Source organism: Anser anser (assembly GCF_964211835.1).
Source record: "Anser anser genome assembly, chromosome: 1".
Lineage (NCBI taxonomy): Eukaryota > Metazoa > Chordata > Aves > Anseriformes > Anatidae > Anser > Anser anser.
The window spans coordinates 29860014-29877502 of record NC_139720.1 but is presented as its reverse complement, the minus strand read 5'-3'; the positions used below and the strand labels follow the sequence as shown (position 1 = coordinate 29877502).

At 37.1% G+C, this 17489-nt stretch overlaps 1 protein-coding gene and 1 long non-coding RNA gene across 8 annotated transcripts in view; both read right to left on the bottom strand.

Moving 5' to 3' along the window:
• IMMP2L (inner mitochondrial membrane peptidase subunit 2) overlaps window positions 1–17489 on the bottom strand; it is a 464509-nt gene that overhangs the window by 390769 nt on the left and 56251 nt on the right. The gene's annotated exons all lie outside the window — the stretch shown is intronic.
• Window positions 1–17489, bottom strand: part of LOC310882345 — a 108444-nt gene that overhangs the window by 51450 nt on the left and 39505 nt on the right. For both annotated transcript variants that reach the window (XR_014572898.1, XR_014572899.1), the window contains exon 1: window positions 379–17489. This exon is cut by the window's right edge and continues 39505 nt beyond it. This is a non-coding gene — a long non-coding RNA (uncharacterized lncRNA). The remainder of the gene's footprint in view (window positions 1–378) is intronic.

Below are 17489 nucleotides of genomic sequence, written 5' to 3'. Positions count from 1 at the left end.
CTATTTGAAATAAAGAAACACAAAGAGACACATGTGATACTGTCAATATTAAAATAAATACATTACAGCACAGAAGTTCAATACTTTCCCCAGTGAAGAGTTTATGGTGTCTTTATAATGAAGAGAATTGAAAGACTGATACACTTATTTAAAATGAATTATCAGCAGTTGCTGTTGCTACTTGAAACCACTTTAATTTCTTGTAAAAGATGAAAGTTTAACTGAAAAGGCTTCCCCCTCCCTTTCACATCCACAGTATCTGTCAGGTTGAAAAAGTTCTGCACAAATTAAGTATATGCCTGAGTTAGTACACTAAACCAGAAAAGCCCGGGCCTGTACCTCCTACTACAGAGCTGTTGTCTTGCACTCTGTACTAACCTCTTGTTTCTGTGTACAGTCAACACCATCAGCTGCAGAAGATTACCATGAGACAATGCTTCGAAGCACAGCTCTTCCTGCCAGGTGCCATTCAAAGAGAGAGGGATGTGCTTCTGAGATTTATCCATGCCTCAGGACTCCCTGGATGTCCCTGCAGCCTCCAGGGGCCATAACAACCAAACCGGTCTTGTTTTCCAACAGCTTTACTGGCCCTGGTGGGCTAGTTCCATATATCACCAGAAGCAGGCAAAAAAAATAAATAAATAAATAAATCAAAGATTAATTATATCTTTTCATCCCAATGGAGACCGAAAATGTTGTCATAGATTAAAAAGAAGTTCATTAAGTTCATTACACTTAAAAGATTAAACAGTATTAGTAATATTCTTTAATTGATGTGCTACTACATTATACACTTTTTTTTGGGGGGGGGGGAGGGTTGAATCTTTTTCAAGGAGAGGGGGAGTGTGAAGGCAGGAATATTTTTCTATTATTTTTTTTCCTCATCATTTCACTGATGTTACAGGTACCAGTGATCCAAAATATTGGCCTTGGATAAAATAGCACATGTATTGACCCAGTATGGCAGCACTTCACATTTACCACTAGCTGCAAAGGCATTCTCTAAGTTTGAATATCCTGGCTGTTTACAAGCACAGAGGTACAAAAAAGCTGAAGCACACAGTAAGAGATCTGTAAAGATTTGTAAACAACATGTTAATACTAATATGAATGGAGAGTTAAAAGGAATGCAAGGGAGTAGAAGGAAATAACAAAAAGGAATGACAGAAGCATGAATGCATGTATTGATGAAAACAATACGTCTTAAAGACTGCAGCATGTCCACCAACAGCTTCAAAAATCAAAAAATCAAAGAACAGTCTAAAACAAGGGACAGTCTACTGTGGACTTAAAGACCTACAGACTCAAACCACTTAAGCATGATGGTGGAAAGTAAAGAACAGGGTTTGAGTCACCCATGTAAGGAGAGGCAAGACAGTGAGTACACCTCCAAGAGGTGGCATAGGACAGAGTCAAAAGATCTTAATCACTGTCAGCTCCTAAAGAATACAAAATGCAAATCCAAAATCAGTAGATGGGCACCAAGCTAAGAAGCAGCAGCAGCAGACATGGTAAGAACTCGGTAGTTACTGCCAGTGTTACTATAAATATGACTACAGTACAGGTCTGCCATAGCTAAATGGAAAAGCATTAAAGAAAAACCAAACAGTATTTACAGTTTAAAACATTTGTTCACTTCTCCTGTCAGTCAGTGACTAATGTCTTAGGAATCCACATTCACCAAATATTCATCTTTATTTTCTTACTGTCTCTCTCTATATGACCTTTTAAAACAGTATGCAGTGTATACTTCTTTCAAAGAGGTACACAGACGTTTTATGCTGGTGTTACAGACTGCATATAAATCATTTAACTTGAAACAAAACCTTCAGGTTGAATTTCCTAGTCCTGAACTCTTTTTATGTTACTAATAAAAGCATCATACTAATAAAAACAACTTTTAAAATACCTACAGCATATCTCTGGCCAAACCTCTTATTCATTTTAAACCTGTAATGCTAAAGAATGTTTACAGCAAGAGATACCTGCTTTTATATTATATTTCAATTCAAGTCTGAAAGTTGGTAGATGGATGGGTGGAAGAAGAGAAATTAACACAGTGCCCAGTCAGTCCTGGGGTTTGCTTCTGAGTTTATACTTGGGACAATTCTGAAGCAAGCCAAACCTGTAATTCTGCATTCAGTCCTCCCATGAGAACCATTTTGCTTTATTCCTCCAGGCAGAAAGGCTGAATCCCCAGGTGGAAACACCCCTGTTCACTCAGTGAACTCTTAGTAGATCCAATTGCATTTTTCATCCTGCTAGAGGTTCCCATTTTGGCGCACATGAATGCTGTCAAATGGCTATGGTAGACAACAGGTTTGGGATTAAGAAAAAACACTTCTGTATTTTCTAACACAAGGAAGAGATAAAAGATTCAGTTTCCAGAAGATATTTAACTGTAACTTTTGCATTTCTTTGCAAATTCTGGCTTACTGTGCCATACAGTTCTGGAGAAAACAAACTGCACTTCACCTGTTACTTCCATACAGCATTACCAGTTTACAAATCATTCTCCCAAAAATACTTTGTGGTGTTACACCTGCACTTCATAAAGCTGTTTGATTCCTATCTGCAGGAATGTCAGTGCTAGAATTTCCTCAGTACATTTACATTTCAAATCAGGAAGTAAACAAAGGCATTTTCTGACCCTTTTCATCTACATTTCCTCTGACAGGAATTACCCATCAGAACAAGGGCATCCCATTGAACCAACTGTTCATGCTTGAACACATGAGAGAAACACTGAACTGCAGCAATAACACAGATTTCTTTCAATACGTGATTAGAACTATAAACTAAATTCCACAGACAAGATGTGCAGCAAGGATACATTGCCTAAACATAAAATAAGAAATTTTCATACCTAGAACACAACTGTGTATCAGTGTATCAGCTGTCCTGCATGTTTAAAAGACACAAAAGGAAAGTTTAAAAAAAAAAAAAAAATCTATTTTGCAACTAAGCGAAACCAAGAATGTACAACTCTTCATACAACCATTTTACTTCATTTTTCTCTTAAGTAATTCAAAACATAAGAGCTGCCAGACTGAACCTGATCAAACATCTCATCTAGCCTGGTATTCCATTTCTGACAGCAGGTAGAAAAAGAGCTGCATCCAAAAGCATGTGACAGGGAACAAGTATATCATCCTTCCCTCCCCCTTGATGCCATATTCTCCCAGCATCCAACTATTTTCATCTCAGTGAATTTCAGAGCCAGGTTTGGTTTTCCTAAAACTCCATTCAATCTGTAAAACATTAAAATAGTGTGGTGTTTCTTCACGCTAATATGTTGTCATACTGATTTCATCCTTGATCTCAGAAGATGGAATACTTTCCCTGTCTAAAACCAAACAATCAGGGAAAAAAGAAAAAAAAAAGCTATTTAATGTTTTTTATTGTTTGTTTTTTTTAATAATTCATAACAGCAATTTTCATCTAGTGAGATAGGCTGTTAGTTGTCAGAATTAATGGCTTTACTTAGCATTAACCTGACAGAAAATTACCAGTTTCTATCTGAAACTAAAAACTGAAGCAGTTCTATTTTTCAATAGGTGATCACAATAAACAAACAAAGCAAGGATGACTCAGGATTTAATTGTTTCCTTTGCATAACTAGCAGTAATTATAGCCTTAAAATAAATGATTTATGTACAAAGGTATATTAAAAAAATCACTGATGAGATCCACAATTGCAGTGAAGTATTTTGGTTGCATTTCATTCAGAGTCAAGCCTAGACTGAAGCACCTTTCAGCCTGCACGGGATCATTTTATACACGGACATCAGAAGCATATTCTGTCAATAACTGCTCTGCAATAAAGAGGAGTTTTAATGCACCCTATGCTACAGATAACATTAAACTTGTCATCTGGGATTTACAGGACATTGGTTCCTAATGAGCACATTTAGTACTGTGGCAAAACACAGAATGTGTGAGATAGTACACAGAAAATAATGTAAAAGACCGTGATTAGCCATGCATCTCTAACTATACTTAACATTTCTTTTGGACTAAAACTACACCAAGAAGCATATATTATAAGTAAGTGTTACTCGGTATTATGAATTGTATAATGTATATATTATGCACTCATTATGTATAAAGGAGAAAATAAAGCATGTTGACTACTCTTAAGTAGGTATTTCTTAGATTAAAAAAAAAACTTTTAAAATCTTGTATGTAATTCACTTTATGGTCATAAAGTTAAAATTAAATATGGGTAAGACAATCAGGAAAGAGAAAACTAAGCTTTTTAGATGAGTATAGGGTCCTATAATACTTTGTATAGTAAGAAAATACCCCGATCTCCGAGCTTGGAGTGATGTTCACAGCCACCTGAGCCACGTGCGAGAAATGGCACAGGTTCATTTGGCCTTCCCCAAAATCCTGTCATGCAGTCCCTTAGACTTTTTCCAGCATGAAGCACCAGGGATACATCCAGAAGTGACTTTGTGTTTTAGCATGTGTCTCACAGTGGTATTCAGAGGGCTTTATGGGTTTTCTGCAATAGTGTGAATGCCAGTTTTAGTCTTTGTTTATCTGAATCACAACTGTAACAGGAATTTAATGTTATTAAGATTTATAAACAAATGTTTTCAAGGCCACACCACTAAATAAATGGCTTAAGAAGCCTTTTTTGTATTATTCTGGACTGCAACCAACAGGTATGACAGAGAATAATGTGCAAATACAGACTGCACCACAGATCCAGAACACATAACCAGCATCCATTATCATAAAAATAACTTTTCTAACTGTGGGCATAAAAAATCTTTTACAAAACCTATAAATTCTTATTTGTTAAATGGGTTCATGAAATTCAAACAGGAAAGTGAGTGACTTCTATATCAACAGAAGAAAAGCACATTGAAGTTTAATATAGAGTTATGTCAACAGTATTTTAGCTGATTCATTCAATATTTAATTAATTTTTTTTTTGCTATACAGTCTAATCGAGTAAAGAATGACAACTCTATCTCATATTTGTCAGAAATGTATCATACATCCATTATACACCATTTCATACTTTGGAGGTTTATGTCTTTCAAGAAAGCTGTTACACAGCTCCTCAGTATATCCCATTTGATTTATTAATATAAAGCAGAATGTGATTAGACTACCACATCTCAATGAAATAATGTTCAGGTACATTAACACTAGTTTCATTTCAATAAAATGAATGTTGACATGACAGCTTTCCTTCTGTCATGTCAGGAAAAAAATGTCTTTTGTATCTGCACATATTACTGTTCTCTGCCTCCACCTATTACATCTGTATTGCACTCTCTGTATCACTTTTCTGCATGGATCCAAGCCTTTGCAAGTGTGATTAATGTGAATGCAGCATGCAAGACTGGCTACAGTCATTTGTGTGCCAGTATCACTGCCAGGATAGAGCAACTCTGTATTCTAGACATTCAAGGGTACTCTGATTAGATTTGAGTTCGGAAAATCTGTTGTTAAAATCTGAATTTAACTAGCCTTTTTTCACCTAGATAATACTAAGAAACTTCACAATGTTCTAAACAGTGAGGACCGCTGTAACATAAATATCCTACGGTGGGAGTTCAGCAAAGAATGTCATTGCATTGGTATAATTAAGTTGTAAACTAGCGCACAGGGTTGCAATAGGGAACTAAAACTGAAAATGAGGACACATCTACTTATTTCTCTTTATCTAAAATTCTAAATTCACATCAAACCCCCTCCTACTCTGGTGGGAAAAAATATATTGACATTCAGTCTATTCAGAAAAGTCCCAGTAACTCTCCAAAGGGAAACAAGTTCTTTTTCCTTCAGATTTGCTCTTAAAGACTACAGTCAATTAGATTCAGAGTCCAGGCAGGAGCTCAAGACATTACACTTAGTTGGGAAATACTTCCAGCGCACCACCAAATGAATATTCATTGCTACCTGATTTCAGACCTCACTGTTCTGAACTCATATCCACAATTTAACAGTATGTGAAAGTAAGAGGAAATATTCAGAGGAAACAAGGAGATATCACTAAAGGAGACTGTGGATTGTGGGCTAACAATCACTTCAGGACAACACAGAGTATTTTTAATCGTATGGGAGAAACAGCACTTTTTTAAAGCAGGGTTATATCATTTAAATGCATTGGACTGAAAACATTTAAAACATACATAAGGATGACTGCAGCAAACAGATGAAGGATAATTTATAACAGCTGGGCTGGAGCTGGTGAGAAGCATTCTTTTTGTAGGCACATTTACCGTGTCTGTAGATAACAAATACTCTTTGTTTCTGTTGGATCTTCTGATTCACATAATTTTCTGATGCAGTTCAGTAGCCTATTTTTTTACTGCCTGAAATGGAGTTCTCAGTGAGAGATTAGCTCCACAAAAGAGCAAAAAGATATTTATATACTTGCAAAAGTAATTAGATAGAGCAGCAGTTCTAAGAGCCGTACGCTGATGCTTGTTATTCCTGTAAACAATGCAGGTGTCTTTCTGTATCCAAGATACCTTCTGGCTCTCTGGAAAGCATTGCAGACAAAACTGTTTTAATTACTTCCATGGAAAAAGGCAACTGAAAATCAGATATGGACCATTAAGCACGCGTGCGCGCGCACAATATTTTTGTCACTTCAAGGTTACGCTGCCTGTTTTTTAAAGCCATGAAGAATTTGCCACTAACTTGCAAACAGACTACAGAACACACTAAATGCTGTTAATTGATTTCCTGACAAAGCATTGCTTTAAACTGTGTTGTTCTGAACTGCTTTTAGCTAACCCTCCAGGCCTTTCATGAGACTTTGGTCCAACTACAGCCATCTGTTGCAATCACCTCATAGACCAGGACTTTTAACCCTCTAGAAAGCCTAACCATGGGAAGTTTCTGGCTTAGTACTAATTTTGCAGGGTATTCAAAAGGATACTTACAGTTCAAGATGGTCACATAAACAAAATCACAGGAGAAGGAAAAAGATTTAAGGAAAAAGTATTTGTGTGGGCCATATTGGTACATAACATTACAATATTTTTACGTTATTCCAATGGTTATGCAGAAAATACCTTGGATTAAACACTATGCTTCTGTTTCAGAGGACTGACTATTCCTTTTTGCCTTTCCAAGGGCACATAATAAATGTCCTTTGGTTATCAAAAAAATTGCACAATTGAAAGTTGAATTGATGATTTATTTCTATTGAACTACTGTCAAGGCTTTCTGTTAGTTTTTAACAAGTGCTACCTACCTTCCTCCTGATCCATCGAGTCCTCAGACCTCATCACTTCCCATCTTGTTCATGGCTTCCTTAGCATAGCACAGTGTAGCCTATCCTTGCCTAGAATTAGTGACTAGAAATTGATTGCCCTGGTCTGGTACTTCACCCAGGACATGAACCCACTATGTATTTCTCATAGAAAAATGGTAATTGAATCATTAGGAATAACTATAATCGAGTTTAAACTCGGCACACATTTTCATGCTACAGGTATCACGGTAGAAATATTAGTAGAAATATTAATTTGACAACAGTTTCATATACACTCATATTTTCATTGTTCCCTTGCAATCTTCTGAGTCAAAAATCAAGATTTTTAGTATCATACAATGATACTGGTTGGAAAGAGCCTCAGGAGGTCTCTGCTCACAGCAGGCTCAGCCAGAAAGGTCAGATTGTTCAGGGTTTTTGCATGGACCTCTCTGGACAACCTGCTCCAGTGTTCAGCTTTCCTACTGATGAAAAATATTTCTTGTTACTGCATTGTCAGGTCACCATAGCCCCTGTTTCACTTCTCTCAAGAAAAGTTACTTGTCTTAATTCTAATGAATCTCAGACACCCTTAATAAATCCTCAGCTCCTGGAGCTCTCACTCATTCATGTGTATAAATTAATCTCCCAAATTTGCAGCAGTTGATTATCTTGGCAGAGCCTCCTACTAAGCCTATCCCGAGGTAGAACATAATACAGCGTCTGTGCCCTCTGAGGTTTACCTAAGGCTCCTACCAGCTCCTTGTATTTGCTATTGATTTATTTTGCAGATGCCCCATGTAGCTTTCTGAGAAAGAAGCAATTAATATCACAACAGCATTAAGGAAAAAAATAAAAATAAAAATAAATAATTAAATTGAAAAACACACAGAAAACCCACATCAATTTACCCTACTAGAAAATTCTGAGGATGGAAATGTGACTAGTGCAAAAAGACGTTTGTTCTTAGGCACTTTAAGAGAGATCTATCTCCATATAGTATATTTTATAAGTTTTGATGCCTTTCTTCAACTGAATTATGACAAGTATAAAAGAGGACTGGAAGCAGAATGCTTTTAGTGAAGAGTTTTCACTTTTGAACTGCTACTGAAAACTTGGGTAAGGTGAAAGGTTAAGCACTCTATGGATGTGAAGAGATGCTTTTTAAATAAGGAGGCTTAACTGAATTTTGTATAGGACCTAAAGATAATACGATATGCACTTGATTAAACCTATTTTCAATTTATATTCATCTCAGTAAGGGATGCCTACCTAGCATAATAATAGAAATGGAAAAACATCCTAAAAATAGCACACCATGTTTATTAAGATAATGTGAGAAGACACTAGAAAATGCCTAAATTCCACAGTTAGCACACAGTAGCTTGACAGAACACTGAAAATGACTAAAAACATTTGAAATTTGTAAAAAACAATGATTTAAGACAAATAATTCTACATACTTGGGACACTTTCTTTGAAGAAGTAGTCATCTGTTCACAGGATTTTTAGTGAATTCTTCCATTTATTTCAGCAAAAATTGACACAGCATGAAGTATCATTTCATAGTAACCAACAACAAAGAAGAGCTATCTATCCATAATTGACAGTGAAATTCAGTCATCCGTATCAACTTGTGATGACCACAAGTGCTATTAAAAACTTGCTAATTCATGCAGCTTCTAACCATGTTTAATGGCAACATCAGAATAGCAAAATACATTCAGTTTGAACAGCAGAACATGAAAAAAATGTTGCCTGTTTTACCCCATTTTTTCAAAAGATGTTTTTCAACTCTACTTTATCTGTGATAGAGCTAAACTCTTTGGTACCAGAGGCTGATTTGTATACTTACAAAATTTAAATCAATTAGCATAATCAAGTCCTTTCAAGTGTTTTCTACCAAGATGAATTATGCTTTTTTTTCTTTTTGCTTACCCTTGAGCTATTGTAATGAATAAACTAATCTCAGTAGTGATAGATAAAATTTTGAGTTCTGATGAAGAACCTTAACAATTTCACTGAATTAGGAATAATCATAAATGCAACTTATAAAACAGTCATATTTCTTCATGAGATACTTGGCCTTCTAGAGTACCCTGATTATATATAAAGTCTATCATTTTTTCACCAGATAACATTATTTTCAACTCTTATTTTTCCAGATGTCTTTAAATTTCAAAGCAAGATAATCACTTCACTTTCTATTTTCCTACTACATTGACACACAGTAGAAATGTTCATAATGAAAATGAGCAGTACCCACTGCAGTATGTAAAGATCGTGCAAGACATCTTCCCTTTCCCAAAGAAAATATCATGGCTACTCAAAAATTGTGCTGATTGTTATGCTGTTGCTGACAGTGCCAAAAAAAAAAAAAAATCAATGGAGTTTTTATGACAAGGGAACTTTCAAAAACTGAACGCAATGTGATACTAAAGTGGAATTAAATTCAGTAAGTCTAAAATAAAATCTATACTGAGAGTAGAAAGTTTGATATTTCAATGGGAGAAATATATATTACAAAGATTAAATTGCACTTATAAATTGAAGATAAAGCAGCAAATTAAATAAATCAGCTTGAAGAAATCCATGAGACATGGAGTGAAGCTGAAAATATCAAAAATAGAGTTACAACTTTTCACAAAATTAATAGTTAACACAATGGATTAAAGAGTCTGTATGAATTTTGTTTGTGTGCCTTTCATTTCTATTTTAATACTAGGAAAAAAATACTTTTATAGCTCATTTTATCATTAATTTTTCTAATACTCTGCTGATCATAGAAGCTCAAAAAGGAAGCAGTTTCTTCTTGAGAAATACAGTAATGTGGTGTTTTTAACAGAGAAAAACTTTTGAAAACTTTAATGGAAATACAAATCACAGTGTAAGCTTTTAGCTACTGATTTACATGAACCATGTCTAAACTGCAGAACGTATTCTCTAGAAGAAAGATTAAATACTAATCCAAGTTAATTGGATGAGGAAAAAAAGTCTGAGCGACATTTTCCGGAAGATAATCCAGTGCATTTGTTGTAACCAATATCAACAGATCTTGAGCAAGAAATCCAGTATCAACTATACCTAAGACCTTATGTGAGTAGATTTACGGGTAACCAGTACTTATCTGAGCTCTGGCTTAAAAATCAAGTCTAAAGGAACACATCAAGCTGAAGACTTCACTGCAAAATTAAAATATTTTCTCACTTGTGTTGGAGAAGCCTATACAGAAATGCATGAGCTTGTATCACATAGCATATGCACAGTAAACTCCATATTCTCAGCAAGTACTGAACACCTACACACAGATACACACACACTTGCCATTTGAAATGCAGCAGACTTGTCCTGTGATTTTAAGGACAGACTAAACAAATGTCACCAAGCACTGCATCAAATGAAGGAATTACTCTCCTCACCCTCCAGCTCCTGGTCTTCACCTTCCACTCCCTCAATGCTCCACCCCAACCACGACAGATCGTTTTTGAAGCTACCAAAGACCTGAATCGTGGAATTGAACTGGTTTACAACTTTCTCAGAAAAAAATAATCAATACACAAACAAACAAACAGAATAAGACTTTCCAAATGACTACTAGTTGTCTCCTTCATCCATACGATTTACTGGGAGCTTTTGTGTACAGCAAGGAGGATGCCCCTTGAGGAGCAACACCAACTGTTCAGGAAAGTGCAGTGTTGTAGGTAAGCGCAGTGTTACCACACACAATGGAGCTGACACATCTGGAAAGTACCAATGTATTGAACAGGTATGACAAGACTATGTATCACATGCTAGCTGTCCATACTTTACTCACCAAATCCTACATTAGCACAGCAAGTTTTAAAAGTCCAATCTGCAAACTGTTGCAGATGTGTATGGGAAAACCAGATTTACAGAAGACTGCATGCTGACTAAAACAAAGATAAATTGATTCTGAATAGAAATGTTTGAATCTCAGTGTATGAATTTGACAGACAATTTAAGTGAAAAAATGATTTAGATAGTTTGGGGAAAAATTGCATCCATGTTTTACAGGAAAACACCAGCGATAATACAAATTAAGGATGATTATTTTAATTATACTGTGAAGTAAGTATATGACTTTCAAAGATGGTATGAATCCCTGTATTGGGTTTACATGGCAAGGTTTTGGTAACAGGGGCTGCAGGGGTGGCCTCTGTGAGAAGACACCAGAAGCTGCCCCATGTCAGATAAGGGATAGTTGCAGCCGGCTCCAAAGGGACCCGCTGCTGCCAAGAACCGAGTCAACAAGCAAAGTTGTTTGTGCCTCTGTGAGAGCAGATTTAAGAAAGGGAAAAAAACTACTGCACAACAGCAGCTGGGAGAGTGAGGAGTGAGAACCAGCCCTGCAGCCCCCAAGGTCAGTGCAGCAGGAGGGCAGGAGGTGCTCCAGGCACGCAGCAGCAGTTCCCATGCGGCCTGTGGAGAGGCCCCTGGTGGAGCAGGCTGTCCCCCTGCAGCCCATGGGTCCCACACGGAGCAGATCTCCACGCTGCAGCCCGTGGAGGAGCCCCCGGTGGAGCAGGTGGATGTGGCCTGGAGGAGGCTGCGGCCCATGGAGAGCCCCCGCAGGAGCAGGCCCCGGGCCGGAGCTGCAGCCCGTGGAGAGGAGCCCATGCAGGAGCAGGGGGTCTGGGGGGAGCTGCCGCCCGTGGGGGACCCGTGCTGGAGCAGTTTGCTCCTGGGGGATGGACCCCGTGGTACGGAGCCATGTGGGAGCAGTTCTTGAAGAGCTGCTGCCTGTGGGCAGCCCCCGCAGGCTCAGTTGGGGAAGGACGGCATCCCGTGGGAGGGACCCCGCGTGGAGCAGGGGCAGAGAGGGACCGTGAAGGAGCAAGGAGCAAGGTGAAACCACCACAGTCCCTTGCAGGGCAAGTGAAAAACCTGAAAGCTATGTAGAATGCATTTCTTCAGTCTCAACCTACCAAAGCAAGAGAAAAACATGGCAGTTACCCCGATAAATTAAAATCCTTGTCAAATCTGAAGCACTGTTTTGAACATAAAGACTCAGTCAAATTACCAAGTTTTAGAAGCTTTAGTAGAGAGCCGCTCTCTTCTTCTGTTAAATCAAAAAGGTGTTCACTACACTCCAACACGTTACAGCATCCATTGCAGTAATTCAACAATCCTTCTGTTTGATATAATCCCCATTCCTGAGCACTTCACATTCTGAAGCAATATTCCTTTCATTGATGTTGTGCTGAACAGAGACAAATGAAAATTTTTTGACTAATTAACCACAGATGTTCTCTTTGCAACTTGTTGACTTGTCACTTTGGCTTAAAGTGCCTAACAGAAGATGTTACAGGAAACCCAAACAATTACTCTTGAAAAAAGCCATCAAAATACATTATTTTAAGCTAGCTAATTATAAAACACTGCAATAAGAGCAGAAGGTTCAGCATCCTCTCTCAAATACTAATTCGACTACATAACTTTTCAACAAAAGAATAAAGATGTTTGGCAAAGATTGCTTTGTTTTGTTGAGAGAACGACTAAGACACTTCAGTTCCAAGTTCACAAACCTGAATTTAGGTGCCTAGGTATAAGCATCCATCTGCCTTCTAGACTTTACAGATGGTATTGACTAGCTCTCCACTGTATATCACAGTACTTTAAACACCTAATTTCCTGGATACCTACATGTAGATATTTACATTTAAGCACTGGTCTCCCAACAGAATTCCAACCTTTAACTACTATGCAAAACCAGGTTTTCATTAAGTTCTAATTGATTGCCAGGAAAGAACTTTTTTTTCTTTAAGATAAAAAACATACAGTAACAAAAGCTATATGTTCTACTATTTTCTAGCATAAGTGACAACGTTCAGATAAAAGTATGCTGTTCCAGAATCTTTACAAGGAAGATACTTGAGGATTTCTTTGAAGCTACCCTAGGAATTTCTTAAGATGTAAAAGCAGACTACCACCAGAGAAGTCTGATTTGTCTAACCATATTTATTAGTTCTCTTGACTCTCATTGTCACTGTTACAGCACAGCAGTCGCTTCAGTGAGTTCATCTGAATGATTAGATCAACACAGCATGGAAATTAAAAAGGCCCAGAGACTAGTTCCTGAAGCAACATGCATAACAATTTTATTTTAGTAGCTGTTACAATAATCAATATTGCAAGACCAAGCATCCAGAATATAAAGAAACAAACCCATGCAATTACAGAAGCTGACATTTCTCTCATAGTGACACAGATGATGATGTTAAAAATAAATTAAATAATTAATAAAATTGATGAAGGCTTTATATGAAGAAGCTAGTTAACTTCTAAATATTTTTGTACCCTATTTTGCCCAAACAGACTTGCAATTAGCCTTCTGAAAAAGCATCTGCATTTCTCCCCTATATTCCTGTATCCTAATTCCTGTGTAATTAATTCAATTATCACCTTAAATCTGTATCACTTTAAAAGGATGTTGCCACTGAAATTATAAATGCATTGTAATATATCTCGTGGTATCCCTTTGCCATATACCTAGCTCAGAAAACACATGCATCACTTTTCTGCAGTCCATGCTTTATTTCACATGAATAATTTATGTTCTAAATATATATTGCAAGATAGAATAGAATAGAAACTTTAAAGCCGGAAAAGACCTTCAAAATCATCTGGCCCAACCATCCCCCTACTATTAATGTCACCCACTAAACCGTGTCCCTAAGCGCCACATCCAACCTTTCCTTGAACACCCCCAGGGACGGTGACTCCACCACCAACCTGGGCAACCCGTTCCAATGCCTGACTGCTCTTTCTGAGAAGAAACGTCTCCTAATTTCCAACCTGACCGCCCCCGGCACAGCTTGAGGCCATTCCCTCTCGTCCTACTAGTTATCTGCAAGAAGAGGCCGACCCCCAGCTCCCCACAACTTCCTTTCAGGTAGTTGTAGAAAGCAATAAGGTCTCCCTTGAGCCTCCTCTTCAAAAGACAGATAGAGATAGATCCTCTTCAAGAGTAAGATATCTTACTCTTACTGATACACGTTCCTACTTCCTACAAGAAAATAAGCAAATCGTTTTGCATAACTAGGAACTCTGTCTTACTTTCAGACTTAGAAAATGCTGTTAACTATTTTTAGGTTTTTCATCCAGTAATCTTAGTTGCACATGTGAAAAAGCCTTGTATTGGCAATATCCGAAGTGCTGGGTCAGCTCCCAAGAAGGCTGTAAGAAGTTCCTCTTACCACCACTAGAAGACTATATAAAGTTTAAACACCTGAGAGATCTGGTGAAAAACCTGAAAATCTCTGACGGTCACTAATTATAGTGATTTTAGTTCCACAGAAATAGAGGGTATTGTCTAAGAAACAAAGGTCATATTATGAGAAAATCGTCAACAACCTTCCTCACACTTGAACTAGCACAGCTGCTGACTGCTTCATAAGGTTCCATTTACAGGTTCCATTTTGCAACCTGTAAATGATGACAGACTAGGCTTTCCATTCATTTTTTGAAACAAGGACATAGTCCCTGACAAGCCCTTTTCCTTTGGAAATAACTCACTTCTTCTTCCAAAAAGAGAGTCGAGAGGGAAGCTGAAGGATAGAAGAAAGAACATACATGTATCATATTACTCGTTAATAAAAATTTTGAGGCATGAATTGAATCCCTTTTACAGCAACTATTAAATAGTTATTAAATTGGTAGTGTTGATTCCCTTTCTCTATGTGTACATATATATGAATATCTCCCAGCTGAGGCTCAGAGACTCGGAAGTCTGAACAAGAGCACCCCTCCTCCATAAGCCCCTCTCAAATGAGCCACAGGATCTAGACATCTATATATTTTCGTAAAAGGGAGGAGAAAACTCACAGAAGACAAGCATCACCTTTCAAAATATCTAAACGTTTGGAAGCTGTAACCTGAAAATCATACAGTGCTTGAATTAAGAAGCACCAACACGTGGTGCCATGTCAGCAGAACAGTCCAGTGGCCCCAAGATGGCCAGGTTGTTGGTTAGAACAACAGATACTGGGTAGTCAAACTCTTTCTTATCCTACTTAGGACTGCAGCAGCAGATCACAGTCTCCCTCCTAATGGGGACTTCCCTTCCACCTCTCCCATTCCCTGACAGCTGAACAGAGCTATTAGCTGAGATAATCCTCTCTGAAGCCACCACTATCATAAATCAACCTCAGAACAGGGCAAGAGCAAATCAACTGCTGGAGGGGGATTCTGATAACAATGATTTAATGTTATCAGTGTGAAACTCCACAGAAAGGAGTACTCCGGATGAAACAAGCTCGTTCCAAAGTTTCTGTTTTAACTGACAAGACCTTGTAAAATTGAATATGCAGCTACCCCACGCTGTTTTAACAATAAAAGAGGTTCAAAGTAACAGGAGGTCTGACACCACGCAAACAAAACATTGATATATACCTTAAGCCAGGGGGGTGAGGGGAAGGACACAGACACACAACAGAATTTAAGACTACGGTAGCTTTAAAAAAAAATCCATATTTAACAGAAGATTACTGTTTTAGCAAACTAAGCTAAAGTTACAATCTTGCAAGTGAACACTAAATTAGTAGCTCTTTAAGTAAAAGGAAGTATGTATTCATTTCTTAATCAATCCTTTAATCAGTAAGATCTATTTAAGATTACAACTTGTTCTTTTTTATTAAAATAAAGTTTTAAATTAGATTTGGTATTAAATTAATGGCATGCATATCTATCAATCAATCATTTATACTGTGGTAATTTACTCAGATGTAGGGAAAGAGATTGCTAATAAAATTCTTCAGATTTTCAAACAATGATATGAGTTTCATCTACTGGAAAGTTTTCTATGCTTCTCCATTTCAGCAGTCCTACAATATTGTTTTATTCTGTACTCTATGAAGGTTATCACCTATCTTTCCCATAAAGTTACTCATTTCACACTACACAACAGATACCGCTGGGTTTCATGGACCTTAACAGCCAATCCTAATAAAAATAACAGAAGGACATGGACAAAACTGAAGGGAGATAGGCAATACAGAACTGACACATCATGTTCTAAACTGTGCCTTAGAAGTCCAAATGTAGATTTGTGGACATTCCTACCTAAAGAACATGAAAACATACATTGATGACCAAAAATAATAAAGCACCACTCAATTTGAAATGTGATTAATAACAACGAATTTAAGGCTTTAACAGTCATTTGTCCAATACGATTCAGAATCTTCACCTACACCTAAGTGATTCTGACAAATTCTATAAGGATGGTGTGAAAAGTAGAAGAAAATTGTATTTTGTCTTTTTAAATTTTGTTGAAAATGTAATGGTATCATTTTTATAATCTAGATGCAGCTAAGCAAGTAAACATCTAAGAGTTTGATTGACAATCACATTGTAGATCTCTAGGCAGTCAGGGAATATATTTAAAACAGATTACTCTCACTATATTCTCTTCTTAAAACAGCAAGTGTGCCTCATTTATACCAGTAAGCAGTTGAATACACGCATATATTTTCATTAAAGACCAATAGTTTTTCATATGCAATCCAAGGGAAAAGTTGTTCAAGGCTGAAAGTGTATTATACCAAAACACAGAATTTAGTGGAAATACTTTTCACATTGACATTCTTATTCTTTAAAGTCTCTCATGTATTTTTTTTTTTCCGCCTGGAAAATTGATTTCAGAAGAATAATTGTACACATCTAACCTTTAATGCAAATTTTACTCTATCCACAATAATCACTGACACATTTGCTGATCCCAAAATCTACTTACACACTGTCTATTTGTACTCCTGAGGTTAGATATAAACCCACTGGAACTTCTGTTCTATCCGAGAGATTACTGTAACCTCCTGCAAACAATTCTGTGGCATCTTAGGTTTTCCAGTATTGAAAAGCCACTGCTTCTCATAAATCGAAACTATATTTTAGTTTCATCTTTGATCATCCTGTGATTGAGAAAAGAACAGGTATGCTGCCTTTGAGCCTGCATCTGCAATGACTACATGTAAAGCAGAGAGGAAGCATGACAATGTAGCTCATCATTCATGCACTTTATTCTCTCATTCAAGGCACAGTCAACGGCTCATATCTAAAGGGAAAGTCCAAAGCAGGTAGGGCGGCTTCCATATTCCCTTCATTCTTTGGTACAGTGAGCATTGCTGTAATCACTACACCAGAATATTCACTGTTCTGGATATTATGTAACTCCACAATAGAAAAAAAGACACTAAAGAAAGCACTAACTATTCAAAACTAGGGAAATAATGAATTACAAATCTCA